This window comes from Eptatretus burgeri, chromosome 25 (assembly GCF_056783735.1).
Source record: "Eptatretus burgeri isolate ZD-2024b chromosome 25, Ebu_testis_v1, whole genome shotgun sequence".
Classification (NCBI taxonomy): Eukaryota; Metazoa; Chordata; class Myxini; order Myxiniformes; family Myxinidae; genus Eptatretus; species Eptatretus burgeri.
Window position 1 is genome coordinate 34,501 of NC_140985.1, and position 16,074 is coordinate 50,574.

General features: G+C 43.2%; 1 long non-coding RNA gene across 2 annotated transcripts in view; it reads right to left on the reverse strand.

Moving 5' to 3' along the window:
• The window catches only part of LOC147007773 (uncharacterized), a 97,805-nt gene that overhangs the window by 464 nt on the left and 81,267 nt on the right, over positions 1–16,074 (reverse strand). The gene's annotated exons all lie outside the window — the stretch shown is intronic.

The window sequence follows — 16,074 nt, forward strand, 5'->3', positions numbered from 1 at the left end:
TTCACCCAAGGAGGCCATGATGTCCTTCAATCCTCTCAGTTAAAAATAAATAGATAATTCGAGTCTCCTGATCCGGATCATCACCAAAACCGAATCACTTCGTCCTTGTCACACACCCAAACACTCATGGTTCCACACATGTCCGAGATATGGTTGCGGACGCACGCACGCACGAGGTTCGGACTCAGTCCAACGGAGGATAATAATTATAATAATTAGAGTTATCTTTCAATACAAGAGGGAATTCGGTTCATCAAAGCCGATGTTATCGTTCCCAACCTGTGGTTCTGTGTCCGTGTTCGATATTTATATAATTGTGAGTAAACCGGCTCGCGAGCTCCATGTACGAGACTCAGGGCGGGAATCGAACTGCGCATGCGCGATGTGACGTCACGCACTCCCAACGAGAAGCTCCGCCCCTCGACCTCGAGATTCTCTAAAACTTGCGGTGTCATTCCTCGATTCCTGATGTCCCGAGTTCCCTCATCTTGTTAGATTTTAGTGGGGCAGATGGGCAAATCAATTGTGCAATTCATGACTAAAGCATGAAAGTTCTAACATACCATCTACATACCATAAGGTTTCTTTTCAGACGTGGAGCCATTCTGTGTTTGACCTTTAATGACCTTGAGAGGTCAATGACCTTGAACATCGAAGATAACTGTTTTTTACCATCCCATCCTTCATTATAAACATGTTGAACGATGTAAACAATGCATTTTTATTCCAATAAAGATGTGTATATATCCTACAGAGTGTTTGTGGTTAATTTCAGGTACTTTGATGATCTAAATCATTTAATTTTCATTGGTCCAACACATTTAAATGTGATATTTTCACGTAAAATCATCTTAGATTGCGCTAACACGATTTATGCTTTGTGTGTTTCAGATAGCCTGTCAGACTCATCCTGGAGGTTCTGCTAACAGCTATCCTTAGATTATAGAACTGTTCAACAACTGGTGGTGGCAAGCCTGAAGAAACTATATTCACAGGGTAGTGGAGGACGCTGTCACCATGTCAAAACGCCATGTCTTGATAGATCCAACTCAACCTTGCAGCACATCCAAACAACCCAAGCCACCTTGCCCAACTGACTGGAAGCTTTGTATTCTTTGCCAAGCAGAAACATGGGATGCCTTGCAGTGTCCAGCCAAATCCAGCAAGAAACCTGTGGGTAGCGGTTCTGTGTTATTGGCAAAGGACCTCCTCCAGTTTGAGGACATTGGCCACATGCCGACTGAGCTGAATCTGGACAGATTGGACGATGGAGGTGGCGTCGAGGCCACGCTGATTGCACACAGTGCTCTGTGGCATAAAACCTGCCGGTTAAAGTACAACCAAACAAAGCTTCAGCGACTAGTACAGCGGAGTTCAAGTGGTGGTTCGACTGTTCACACACGGTCTGCTCACAGCCACGTGAAGCTCACAGAGCCTGTGTGTTTCTTCTGCAATGAGTCAGCTGGCTCTGAAGGCCTACATGAAGCGTCAACCAAACAGATAGACATCAATGTTCGGAAGTGTGCCTTAGAGCTGGAGGACACGGAGCTGCTGGCCAAACTTGCCCCCGGGGACATGATTGCCCTCGACGCCAAGTATCACCGCAACTGCCTCCGCATTCTCTACAACAGAGCCAGACAAGCTGCCTCCAAGGATGAGTATGGGGATGATGCTCGTCTGCAAGGCATCGCCTTTGCTGAGTTGGTGGCATTCATGGAGGACACGCGTGGCGACGACTGTGCTCCTGTTTTCAAGCTGGCAGACCTGGGTGACCTGTACAAGGTCCGACTGGAACAGCTGGTGCCACAGTGGAGACTCGGATTCAAACCACCAGATTGAAGATCTGACTCGTGTCTGCCTTCCCTGACCTAAGAGCACATTCACAAGGGAGAGACACACTTCTGACGTTTGCAGAAGACATTGGAGATGCTCTCAGGAAGGCCTGTGACCATGACAGTGATGCCATGCATTTGGTGCGAGCAGCACAGGTTTTGCGCAAAGAGATGTTCGACACCAAGTTCACCTTTGATGGATCATTCCAGCCCGAATGTCAGAAAGCAGCGGTTCCACCAACACTCTTGGCTCTGGTGAACATGATTCAGGATGGGGCCAACATCAAACACCAGACCCAGCTGGTGGACACAGCCACCACAACTGCCGCCCTAACTGTGTCACAGCTGCTGGTCTTCAACAGTGTCAAACATGCACGAGCAGTGAAGTCATCAAGCACCTTGCGTCACAGCCGTGACCGTGAAACTCCACTTCCACTCTACATTGCACTGAAAGTCCATGCTGTCACACGCAAGAGGGGGCTCATTGACACACTCTTCCATCTCGAGATGTGTGTCTCATATGACCGCCTCCTGCAAGTGTCATCCGACATCAACAATGGAGTTTGCCAACGCTTCAGTATGGAAGATGTTGTGCAGAAAGGGAGCACAAAAGTAACCATATGCACGGTCGACACTGATGTCGTGGTATTGGCTGTGGCTGCATTCCTGAAGATAAAGCCGGAAGAAATGTGGATAGCTCTTGGTGCTGGCGTCAGTTTCAGGTACATTGGTGTGCACAAAGTGGTTGGCAAGCTGGATCCAAGAACCTGTGACACTCTCCCAGTCTTCCATGCAATCACAGGATGCGACACTGTCTCTGCATTCGGCGGCAGGGGAAAGAAGACTTCCTGGGACACGTGGACGGCTCTCCCTGAAGTGACTGAGGCCTTTGAAGAGCTCTCACGGGTGCCAGGTGGTGTGAGCGATCTGTCCATGTCACTAGTGGAGCGCTTCGTGGTGCTGATGTACGACAGAACCAGCGACACCATTGAGGTAAATGAAGCAAGGAAACAGCTCTTCACTCAGAAGTCCAGGACCCTGGAGAATATCCCACCCACACAGGCTGCTCTGAGGCAACACATCATGGGTGCCACCTTCCAGGCCAACATCTGGAACCAGGCGTTAGTTCCTGACCCTGAGCTCGCAAGCCCTTCTGATTGGGGATGGGTAAAGGATGCAACAGGATGGCAGACACTCTGGACCACCCTTCCAGAAGCATCACAATCCTGCTACGAACTGATACACCGTGGGTGCAAGCAGGGGTGCACGGGGCGCTGCAAGTGCAACAAGGCAGCCCTCATGTGCACTGCCCTGTGCTCATGTTCAGGAGACTGTGAGATCATCTACAGAGGACAAACATGGACAAACATGGCCTGAACTATATTACTATCACCCTGTCCATCACTATTCTTCAGATAATTGATACAGATGCACACATGTTAAACTTGTTTAATCCATGCCAAAATAAACACTGGCTGAGGTCATTGTTTGCATCTAAAATGTAACCTGTAGGATATATGTGGAGTCTAAGTAAGAGGTATGTGCAGCAACAGGTAAAATAGCTTTTAAAAAAGTGGTGTATATTGAGGTTTTTCGTGCGATAATGCCAAAAATGAAGATTTTTCATCGTCCAAGGTCAATGACCTCTTATAGGGCTCAGAAGTCAAATCTGAAGTGGCTCCACGTCTGAAAATAAACTTTATGGTATATACAAACACTGCTGAAAATTTCATGCTTTAGTCATAAAATGCACAATACATTCCATATATGAGGTTATCTGCCCCACTATTTGATTACAATTGGTGGACAAACAATAAAAGGAGACAAAGAGGTCACGTGTCGTTTGTGGTTGAATTAAATTGAAGTAAAATCGAGAAGTAAAATCAATATGGCCGCCGAGTAAGGGATGGGAGATAAACTCGTCCTACATGGGGTCTCATGGTGGTTCATGTGTCCTGTAAGAATGAGATAAACACCATTGGGGTCATCGCTCCACAATGGAATACGGGGATGAAGGGAACATGTTCGGGATTGAAACAAAACACGTGGTGTGGTTGATTCAGAGATCATGTGGTGTGGTTGTTTCAGAGATCACGTGGTGTGGTTGTTACAGAGATCACGTGGTGTGGTTGTTACAGAGATCACGTGGTGTGGTTGTTACAGAGATCACGTGGTGTGGTTGTTACGGGGATCACGTGGTGTGGTTGTTACAGAGATCACGTGGTGTGGTTGTTACAGAGATCACGTGGTGTGGTTGTTACAGAGATCACGTGATGTGGTTGTTACGGAGATCACGTGGTGTGGTTGTTACATTTCTGAGTTGTAACAGTTGGCCTATTTGCTTTCCAATTTATTCTTCAACTTCTTCCTGTGATATTTATCGGTACTTTCCAGTACTTTGAATGGTAGGATTTGATTCGGATTGTTTTCATTGGCATACAAGGTGTCCATGAACTACCGTTCCAAATTCAGACCGTAATAAAAATAATTAATAAAATAGGATACAATAATGTGGTTTGATGCTTGTGTATGAACGAACAAATTCTCAGTTTTTCTCAGTTCAGTCGACCGAACGAGGCGGCCCAACCGAAGGATAAGCAGAAGATCTCTGAACTCAAGTGACTGTTTTTTATTTGCTTGATTGTACATCGGTAGCCAGTCAAGAGAAGGAAATCTAGAGAAATTTTTCAAGCACGAGAATCAGAAATTTCCACCATCATTATCTGCAGCAGGGAAACTTTGGCAAGGAAAGAAATCTGATCTCCTTGGATGTCTTAAATCCGGCGGAAAATCAGCCCACTTGAATACCCCAACTGCTGAAGGAAGAATAATTGATGGTGCTGCAGTGGTGCACTTTCTGCCAGTGGGAGAATCCAGGACCTTTGGAGAATATGCCAGGGAGGTATGTGTACCATATGTAGTTTCAGAGCTAGAAAGGTCTCTTTGAGTCGATATTGTTTGGGATGTTTATCGGAGAAACACTTTGAAGCTTACAGCAAGAGAAAATAGAGGGACAGGGGCTCGTAGACGTGCGTTTCCAAATGTGAAGCTGCCAGGCAATTGGAAAAACTTCCTTCGCAATGATGACAACAACGATGAACTCTTCCAGTTCCTAGGTGCTAATAGTGTGTCAAAGGACACTGGCGACAGGGTTATCATATCCACTGTTCATGAGTCAGTTGTCAGCTCTAATACGAACCACAACTTGGATAGACTTCAGCCTTGCTCACATGAGGAGGCTGACACCAGGATTCTACTCCATGTGAAAGATGTCCTGAATTATGGTTTTAAAGATGTGATAATCAGGACTGTTGACACGGATGTTGTTGTTTTGGCTGTGGCTCATTTTCAGAACTTCAAAAACCTTGAAAAACTATGGATAGCGTTTGGAACAGGAAAGGAATTCCGATACAATCCCATGCATGAGATGGCAACAGCAATTGGCCGTGAAAATGGCAAAAGGTTTGCCCTGTGCAAAGTTTCATGCTTTCTGCAAAAACCTGAAAGATTCTGGTGCTGAGTAGCTGTACTAAAAGGAAGAAAGCACCTCGAAAAAAGAAACCATTTGATGGAGGCGAAGAATGACGATGACAATGACTGTGACAGGGACGAGGGTGTGGATGGGGACTGCGATAAATTTTATAAACTTTTAAAAACAGGGGACGGAAGCTTAAAAGTGATGAAGTCGGTGCAAAAAATGTACATCAGTACGTGCACGAGAATCACTCAATTAAAATACTTCAAACGAAAGTTGACATGAATTATAATAGGTACTTTCAAATGAAAGGTGTGATAACACATTGCACAACGTTTTTAAAAGTCATTTTAAAACACTGATAACCAATGTTTCATCTGTCATATTTTGCTCTTTTTTATTATTATATTTTGTTGATGTTATTTACTTTACAGTGGAGAGCATTTTATGATGAAACCAAAGTGTGATGTTGTCTATTGTAATGAAGGGTTCAGTGAAGTGGATTCTGGAGTAGGAGAGAGGGAGCCCTCACTTGATGCACCAGCACCCAAAAGTGAAGATGAGAGCCCTTGCTGTCAGTGTGGCGAAGTTACCCACTACCTGATGCAGCACCTGCGCAGTGTTCATGGCATGGAGTTCAGCAAGAGGAAGGTTGCCATGACAATGTATAAATCACCCTCCAAAACGTATATTGTTTTGTAATAACAGCTCGTTGTTTTTCATCATCGTTCACTTTTGTTATTCAGATAAAAGCTTATTGTAAATGTTGTGAAATATTTATTTGTTTTTCCTGTTCCCAGATATACCATTCCTCTTCACTACGTGGTCACCGGATGTCAAGGACAATTTTAAAGAATTGATAAAAACCTTGTTAATCTCCATAACATCAAATGAAGATGTTAATTTTTTTTAATGAGAAGCTTGATTGATTTATTTTAAAATGTTATCAATGTTTATTTTTGTATTTTACAGTTGTGTTTCCCTTCGTTATTGATTTGTCGTTTTGAATGTTTTTTGTGTTTTTTGAAACGAGATGTGCAGTATAAACGACGAATGAAAGCTGCGCGAGTGTTGATGTTGGAAGCTCATTTGAGACCCCTTCAAAAGTTGACAACTCAAACATCAGCGGATAAAAAAGGGGGAAAACATGCAAAGAAAACAAAACATCTGTAGGAGAGGCTGGAGGATGAGTCGGAGAATGAGGAGGGCAAAGCTCTACAATCTTTGATTTTAATATATTGTTTAATATTATCTTTGAGGACAATATATAAAAAATATATCTATATAACACAAGTTTTAATAATGGAATAGAAAATGAGGAACTGAGTTGTCACATGTGAGGGCTGTTGCGTTTTATTTTTTTCATCAGAATGTTTTTTTTGTAAAATGTCATCTCATTGAATGAGACTTTACATTATGTTTGGGTTAAAACATATATCCATTCCTGCTAGTCACAGTGTTGTGAAAACGTCAGCTCGGCTCAGTCAGGTACAGTGGTAAGTATTGAGTAATGTTGATGTTTTGTAATTATGTTAATTGTACAACTGTCATTGATGGAAACAGTTGTACTGATTCCGTTTTAATTTATTTTTTTCTTGGAATCTACATGATTATGGGATGGGTGGGAGAAACATTATCACATGATGTGATTCAGGGAAAGGCATGACAATTCATCGAGTAATATGTGCACTGGCCGAAGTGGACATCACTGATGCTGATGGGCCGTCTATACATGTTCATAGCATGTGTACAATGTGTAATGATGTGCACACGTGGTTATTTTTATATCCGTACTCACCCTAACACATTGACCATCCTTTATTAACACTTATTTCATCCTCCTCTTATTCCAAAAATTATTTACTTTCTTTTTTAAACTTCCAGGACCATCAATTGCAGCTTCAGCACAAAAATTTGTGCCATTGTATAGAGATCCAGGGCAGAGGTAAAGTGATGATCTGTTGTTTTTCCTAATTTCTGTCGGACAATGATCAGATAACACTTTAACATGTTATTATGGAGCAAAGATTCTTAACTTGGGGGTCGTTTGGGGTTTTTCTGGGGGTCATAACATCAATTTGCTTAGCCCATTTTTAGGAACCGAATAAAGGGACATCCCACACACAGTATTTTGTTCACATATGCGCGTACGCAAAATGAAATATGTGATGGCGACAAAAGTAATGGAAGTTGAGGATTTTATTTTAAAAAACAAAAAACTGCTGAGTAAAATTACTGGTATGTGTGTATGTATGTATGTGTGTATGTTTGTATGTATATGTGTGTATGTTTGTATGTATGTTTGTATGTATGTATGTATGTATGTGCATGTATATATGTGTGTATGTATGTATGTGTGTATGTTTGTATGTATGTTAGTATGTATGTTTGTATGTATGTATGTATGTATGTATGAATGTGCATGTATATATGTGCATATATCGTGTTGCGGTTCTCGGAACCGCATGCATGCAACAGATAGTTGTCCCGAGTCAGTTATGCCATGAGTGTACGTGCAGATAGACTCCTTCTTTTTGTGTTGTGGGAAGAGTCGGAAAAGGAAAAACCATGAAGGAAGAGTGGGAAGGACTCGTGTGGGAAGAGTCGGAAAAGAAAAAAAACATGAGGAAGAGAATGGAGGAGAATTGAGGAGGAATTGAAGGAATTGAAGGAGTGAAGTGTGTGTTCCTGCTACATGTCTCCGACCACACGACGTCGACCAAGCGTCCTGCCAATTGCTCCACCCTTGCCATCTGGACTCCGCCCTTCTCCACTCAAGTTCCTCCTCCAGACACGATCTCGACACGTGTGGATGAAGCCCGAACTACGCAACCATTGTCGGGTACCGCACCACGGAGCATCCCTTCCCCCGAAACGCTCAGGTACCGAAAAACTAAAACCTCAACCCCTTCCTCCCTGGCTGCAAAAGTCCTTTTCTTTTCATTGCGTGTTATTTGTCTGAGTGTGTGTCTGAGTGTATTGGCGCCTGTCTGTCAAGTAAGCCTGTAGAAGATCTTTTGTTGTTACTGTGACTAATCTCGCGTCAAGTCTGCACTATGTCTGCTTTGCAAGTTGCTTGTATAATTGCCACACCCCACATCTCTCTCATCTTTCCCTGCGTTACATACCCAAGAAACCTTTGTTGTGCCACATGCTTTTCCTCGCTTGTCGTAAATAAATAATTGTTGCAGAAATGTTCCCAGCTCGCCTTTGTCTTTTCCCTCATTGGTCCAGCATGGTTCGAATCCAGGAAAGCCGGGTCTTTATTCCCAACGGTCCATTTCTTCGAGCCAGTACGTCCTTGGCAGTGTCGCTCGGCTGCTGTTCCAGTTGACAGTATTCGGTCTTGCTTTCCCGGACCACTGATGGGGGATAAGCTAATGGCTATGCAGCAACAAATGCCACGGATGCATGGACAGTTTCTTGATCCGAAGACCGCTCTCTCTTCCGATCGTCCTCATCCGTCCCTTTCAGAATTAGCGGCAAAATTCCCTCAACTCATTTCGGAGGAGAATCTCGACAAGTTTGATGATGAATGGCCTGCTCTTCAGTTCGCGAACGACACTGTAAAGGGCCTTGGTGTGGATATGAATCCAGTGCAATTCTGGGACGCTCTCATGAGTGTGAAAGACGGAAATGGTGACCTTACATATGGAACTCTTGGGAAGTTCATGTGCACCTTACTGGCCCAACCTCATTCCTCGGCTTGCGTAGAACGGATTTTTTCGGAAGTGAACATGGTGAAAACACCTCAAACCAACCGACTGCATGCGTCAACAGTCGCCAATAGAAAACTGTCACGGCAGACCATCAGTCGCCAGGGAGCACAGTGCCACACATGGCAGCCACCCAAGGTTGTTGTGGAAGATCTACAATATGGCAGATGCCATGCACGATACAAGGAGATGTGTGACCGGGACACTGACTCGGTTCGTTTCTATGATGTGGAGGGCCAGGATAACGATACCGCTTCGAGAAGATAACGATGCCGGTTTGTTAGTGAGTCGTGGACCAATGTATGGACCAAGTGGACCGTTCATATGTATCACATGAATGATTTTTGATTTTTCGCTCCCGATCTTCTAACATTACCGAATTTTGCTGTGCCGACCGACTATAGGTTTTCTATGATCATCGCTTTTCCTAAACCTTGTGAATTCTTGGCTTTTTTCATTGCCTCACCTTGGAATTTATGAAAATGAGGAGTGGTCGCCCAGATCCTGACGAGGTGGCAGCATGGAGGCGATGTGTGTGACGTGAGGCGATGAGATCACGTGGTTCATTCATTTCCCGCTTTCGTCATTGAGCTATATTTACATTGAGGTACTGAAGACACTTTCGTATGAGCTCTTATCTTTGGGAATATAATTTGATAAGTGTTACCGCCAATCGGTGTTGACTTGTCTGGAGCAGAGTGTTTGAGTATCAGGTAAATCTGACCCTTGCAGTGGAATTGTCTGTCGAGTTTTTACACTTTGGACAGGTCACCACTCCTGTCCAAAGGACAGGTCACCACTCGAATGACTCAATCATCCCAGCAAGCTGGTATTCATGTTGCCGACCTCAGAAGGATGACATGCTGAGTCAACCACACCTGGTATCTATTCAAGAAAAAAGCAGGATTTGAAATGAGGACCCGAAAATACCAAGCCCACCAATCTAACATTAAGCCAACACCAGGCACGGTTACTTGTGGTCTTTGAGATTAATATACTTCACAGTTCGAATCAGATGGTGTGAAGCAGATGGTGCGTGCAGATCGTCGACTCACGGTGAGGATGATTGCTGAGGAACTTTCCATCAACAAGGACACTGTCTGGAGCATCATCACTGAAAATCTCGAAATGCGCAAGGTGTGCGCAAAGATGGTCCCCAAGCTGTTGTCCGAGGACCAGAAACAGCAAAGAGTCACTGTCCGTCAAGACATTATCGAGCACCTCGAGGACGATGCAGACCTGCTCGGGAGAGTCATTACTGGTGATGAATCGTGGATATTCGAATACGATCCAGAGACCAAACGACAGAGTCGTCAGTGGAAAAGTCTGGCATCACCAAGACCAAAGAAAGCAAGGATGTCGAAGCCGAAGGTCAAGGTGATGCTCATCGCGTTTTTTGACATCAAGGGCATCGTCCCCTTCGAGTTTCGACCACAGGGTGAAACAGTGAATCAATACGTGTCCAAGGAGATCCTCTGGCGCCTCATGAGATCAGTCGGGGACAAGAGGGGGGATCTGTGGGAGAACAACGCCCCTGCTCACAGTGTCCTGAGCATCCGACACTTTCTGGCGGAGAGGAACGTGTCAACTCGAGAGCATCCCTCGTATTTGCCAGACTTGTCCCCTTGTGATTTTTTCCTATTCCCCAAGCTAAAGGGGGTGATCAAGGGGACCCGATTTCCTGATGTGGAGGCCATCAAAAGGACCGTGACGACGAAGCTCTGGAGGATTCCAGAAGCCTCCCGGGATGCATCGAAGCGTGGAAGAAGAGGATGGACAAGTGTGTGAGTCTGGAGGGAAACTATTTTGAAGGGGACAAGCTGTGATTTCAAGATGTGTTTCGGAATCAAATTTCTGTGGTCAGTCACATTACTTTTTTGACGGACCTCGTGCATTTACATAACATAAATATGTATGAAATACATGTAAATATATTCCCTTCAGGATTCTTAGTTTTATACACCACCGATCATGCTCGAGCATCGTTGTGGAGGAAAAGGGTGAAATAAAGAAAATAGCGGGAATATAAAACAAATAAAAACAACAAATAGTTTTGCAATAACTAGGCACGCCAAACGTGACACCGAAACACACACCTGTGAGCAACTGAAAGACACACCTGTGAGTTATTGAAAACAAAATCCAAAATAAAATATGCAAGAAAGTTCGTTTTTACCCTGCACGATGTGTGGATTTCGAAAGAAAACACAACGAAGGTTCGAACTTCCCTTGTGATTTTTTCCGATTCCCCAAGCTCAAGGGGGTGATGAAGGGGACCAGATTTCCTGATGTGGAGGCCATCAAAAGGGCCGTGACGACGGAGCTCCGGAGGATTCCAGAAGAAGCCATCCGGGGATGCATCGAAGCGTGGAAGAAGAGGATGGACAAGTGTGTGAGACTGGACGGAAACCATTTTGAAGGGGACAAGCTGTGATTTCAATATGTGTTTTGGAATAAAATTTCTGTGAAGTCAGTCCCGTTACTTTTTAGACGGACCTCGTATATGGAATCATTTAATATTGTTGTTTCAATATGTTTGTAAATGCTGTTTTTGTCAAAAAGAAAAAAAAATTGTCAAATAAATAATGCAGGAAAATGCTGAATGATTAAAAAATGTGCATCGAAGCAGGGTGCACATTGGACAATGTGTGCTGTCACATTGGATCTCTTTTTTTATAAATACAGTATATTGTGATGGATTAACGATGAGATACAGGGCAGAGGTAAAGTGATGATACACTGTTTTTCCTCATGTACAACGGACAATGACATAACAGCCAAAATATGATGTTGTAGACTCAACTGATGAACAGAAAAACTTCTACCCCAACGATGAAGAGGCCTGTTATTGCATTTTAATGTTTTTTTTTTTTCTGTAAAAATAAATAAATAAACAGCGTGTCCCAAAAGTCTCCATGCATCGGGAAAATTAACACTTTCAGCAAAATGTCTCCCGAAATTCTTCATACGTCGCTTATATCTTCCTTTTTTTTCAGATTCCCTTCAGGAATGCCTTTGTCAAAAGAAGAACGCATTGAAATCATTCTCAAGGCTGGTTCGGGAAGCTGTCGCAAATTTTGCAATCGACTTTAACAGGAAACATGGCAAGCATATCACACATGACACTGTTGCCAAAGTTATTGAGAAGTTCAGAAAGACTGGTAGTGTTGCGGACCAACCGAGACGTGGACGTCCACGAACATCCACTGACGAAGGTACAACCGACATGGTGCTGCAGCGTTTGCAAGGAGTCCCACAAAAAGCATACGACGATTGTCTGCAGAAAGCGGTGTCAGCAGAATGATCAAGTATCCAGCGCATCGTGGAAAAAGAAAAATGGCATCCACACAAAATGCAAATGTTCCACCATCTTCGTGAAGACGACCCAGATAGGAGGTTGGAATTTTGCAAATGGGCTCCAAACAAATTGGACGGTGATGCAAACTTCACAGCTGGGATCCTGTTTACTGATGTAGCCAATTTATACATCAATGGAGAAGTCAATCGCCAAAACTTACGTCACTGGAGTGTTACCAACCCGAACTGGATGAGTCCGTCAAAAATTCAAGGTGCCGGAAAAGTGGTGGTATGGTGTGGGATATGGGGCAACAAAATTGTTGGACCTGTTTTCATTGACACAAATCTTAATGCCGCCATTTATCTCAACATGCTGCAAGCCAACATCAGGGCGTCCCTCTTAAACGAGGCTGGAGAATTCCCACGTCATTTCCAGCAGGACAGTGCACCACCTCATTATGGTATGTGCATACGCCGATGGTGGGATGAACAGTTTCTGCGTTCTTGGATTGGTCGCCATGGCCCTGTGGAGTGGACTGCGAGATCCCCAGATCTCAACCCACTCGAATTTTACTTGTGGAGGCACTTGAAGGCCATGGTGTACAAGGAAAAGATTCAGAACATGGATCATTTAAATTTTAAAGGAACACATTCAAAGTGCAATTACTTGCATAACGCCAGATGTGTTGACACGAGTTCACCATGAGTGGGAGAGTCGACTTTGTGTGTGTTTACAAGGAAATGGCAATCATGTGGAGAACATTTTGTAAATAAAGTTACATTTTGCGAACAGAGTTAATTTCCCCGATGTATGGAGACTTTTGGGACAACCTTTGGTGTGCACATTACGTTATGTCTTTATTTTTCAGTATACATTGATGAATGTATTTTTGTTTGTTTTTCATTTTTGCAGCCAGGGAAGAGGCAGCAAATAGTTTATTCAAAAAAGCTTGATGAAATGATACGTTTGAAATTTACAGAAGACATCAAAAACAGATTTGTGACCGCATCAAGCGTCATGGAATTTCCTTTTTTTAAACAAAAACCAAAAAAATTTCTGTTATTAAAATTGTGTGAGCCTATGTATATATATATATATATATATATATATATATATATATATATATATATATATATATATATATATATATATATATATATATATATATATATATATATATATATATATATATACAATTAAGCCCAAAATTATTCATACCCAATGAAAAATGTGAGAGTTTTGCATTTATCTCACACCTCCAAGCTGGAGTGGTGGAACTTTCACTGCACCCAAGGACATTTCGTTAGCAAGTGCAAATCCACATATATTTTGCCTCAACATTATTAGCATAACAAAAATGTTAAGATTTTTGTTTTTATGCCTGTCCAAAATTATTCATACCCCATACCAAGTCTCAGAATTGAGGCCAATGTTTGTGATAATGCACAGGCTTTTGATAATCCTTAGATTCTTTGTAATGTTTTGCAATTATTCCAAGATGTATGCATACAATCTGAATGCATTACAAATGTGGTCTATTGAATGTACAGTGAGGAATGTTATAGAACATTCTGCTATTAGACTATAAATTAAGGGGAGCTGATGCAATAATTCTCAGGTCATTGTCAGCATGGCGAAGAAGAAAGAAGTCAGTGAGGACTTTCGGTTGTGCATTGTGAATTCTCACGAGGAGGGGAAAGACTACAAAGCTATTTCGAAGCAGTTCCGAGTGCCAGTTGCCACCATACAAAGCATAATTACACACAGATTCATTCTCGATTGTGTTGGGACGCACGATAATGATGGAGATTATGATGACAATGGCATTGAATGTTTTGACCCTTTTGTTGATGTGTGTGCAGAGGAAGAAGTCATAGTAACAGTTGCCGGGGAGGAAGATGCCATGTTTGGCAGCGATTCCCTCATCATTCCATCGCATAAACTCTCCAGAAATGCAAGACGATACACCAGGCTCTTGCAGATGGCAGGTTGGGAGGGAAAGAGTTCAGAGGGGGAGAGGAGGCGGGGGGGGGGGAGGAGGGGGAGAGATGTGACAATGTGACTCTAGAAGATGTGACGTCTAGTTTAACAGCACACACACACATTGGTGAATCACCCTGACTTTGAAACACCGAGTTGACAGTTTATAGCTGGGTCGGGACTCGAACCCAGGCTGGAGTGCAAACCAAATGGATATTTCCATTCATGGTATGATGTAAACGAATCCCTTTCTTTCATGAATATTGTCAGTGCCACACTCCTGATAATGTGGCAGTTTGTTCCTTGTGGTTTTACATATTTGTAAGTTTGTGCTGAGGCAGTTCATTGTCTACCTGCATTTTATTTTCCACGCAAAGAAATCATTTTCGAAAAACGATTTTTACGATATTTCTATACTATATTTCTTCTATACGATATACTGTAAACTATATTTCTATACTATATTTCTTCTATACGATATACTATAAACTATGTTTCTATACTATATTTCTTCGATGCGATATACTATAAACTATATTTCTCCAAGATTCCCCAACAACACGGACAGGTTTGTCCCATCAGTGCGGCGATACTTTTAAGGGTAGTTTCATTCAAGTCTTTGCAAAGGGGACGCAGCGACCAAGACATCGCCCTTCACGTCATGACTACCAACGTCGATGCCATCCGAGTGTTTATCACATGGCCCAAAGAGGTGAAAATGACAAGGTGACAGATCGGGGCTGAAAGGTAAATGGCTTGGAACCTGTCACCGCATCTGCACAAGTGTTGCATTCAGTGACATTTGCTGTGTTAGGTTTAGCATTGTCAGGCAGCAATGCGACGACACCTTCATTCATGATGAACTCCGGACACAAATTCAAACTTTTTCTGCCATTTCTTCGAACCGTGCAGGTAGACCTTGAAATATATGTGTGTATATTTATATATATGTATATCTTCAGGGATATTAAGTGCTTATTTATTGCAGGTTGTTTCTCAAGTTTAAGGTTATGTTGAGCAAACGCATCAGTATTCAGCACACATTCAGAAAAAGAAAACTGTGCCATAATCTTTCGACATAGATTTGGTAAATGTGCCATTGGGAATCCTACGGATTTGAGAATTTGTTTCGGATTTCAGAATCCGATCCAACAAATGCATACCAACATCTGGGTCCTCAGATAGTTATTCCCCTAAATGCATGTCCAGGATAGACCTAGCCCCATGTGTGGTGGGATTCTAAATGTGATGCGTTGAGAAGGGTAAAGAAGAGATTCCATTTCTTATGGAAAGCTCCTTTTTCTCTTAACAAAAGACACATTCATGTACTTGAGATAGCGTTAGCCCAACGGAGGCTCGACACCAGTTTCTTTCACCGACGCCGACGCTCGCCTTTTCCCGTCGACGTTTGGTTCCCCGTTCAGCAGCTCTATTGACGCTAACTGGCTCCTTTTCACATCGGGCCGAACATTGAGGTGATAATTGTTGTTGATGTTTTATGAGCGCTTCACGTTTTCGCTCAGTAATTCTGACAGATGACTGCTTTTTGCCGTTCGTCCAGCACCACGAACATGACATCGTAAGCCAGAAATAATCGCGGGACATGCGGGTTGTCACGGCAATGATTCGCAATGGGGCGGGGTGGATTTGGCTGGAGTCTGCGCCTGCCCAGACGGGCCGCCAATTAAGAGAAGACGAGAGGTCCGTTCTTGGCGGGTCGGTTGACAACGAGTCAGTCAGACGGCTTTTCCAGTCAGTGAGTCGGTGTCAGTG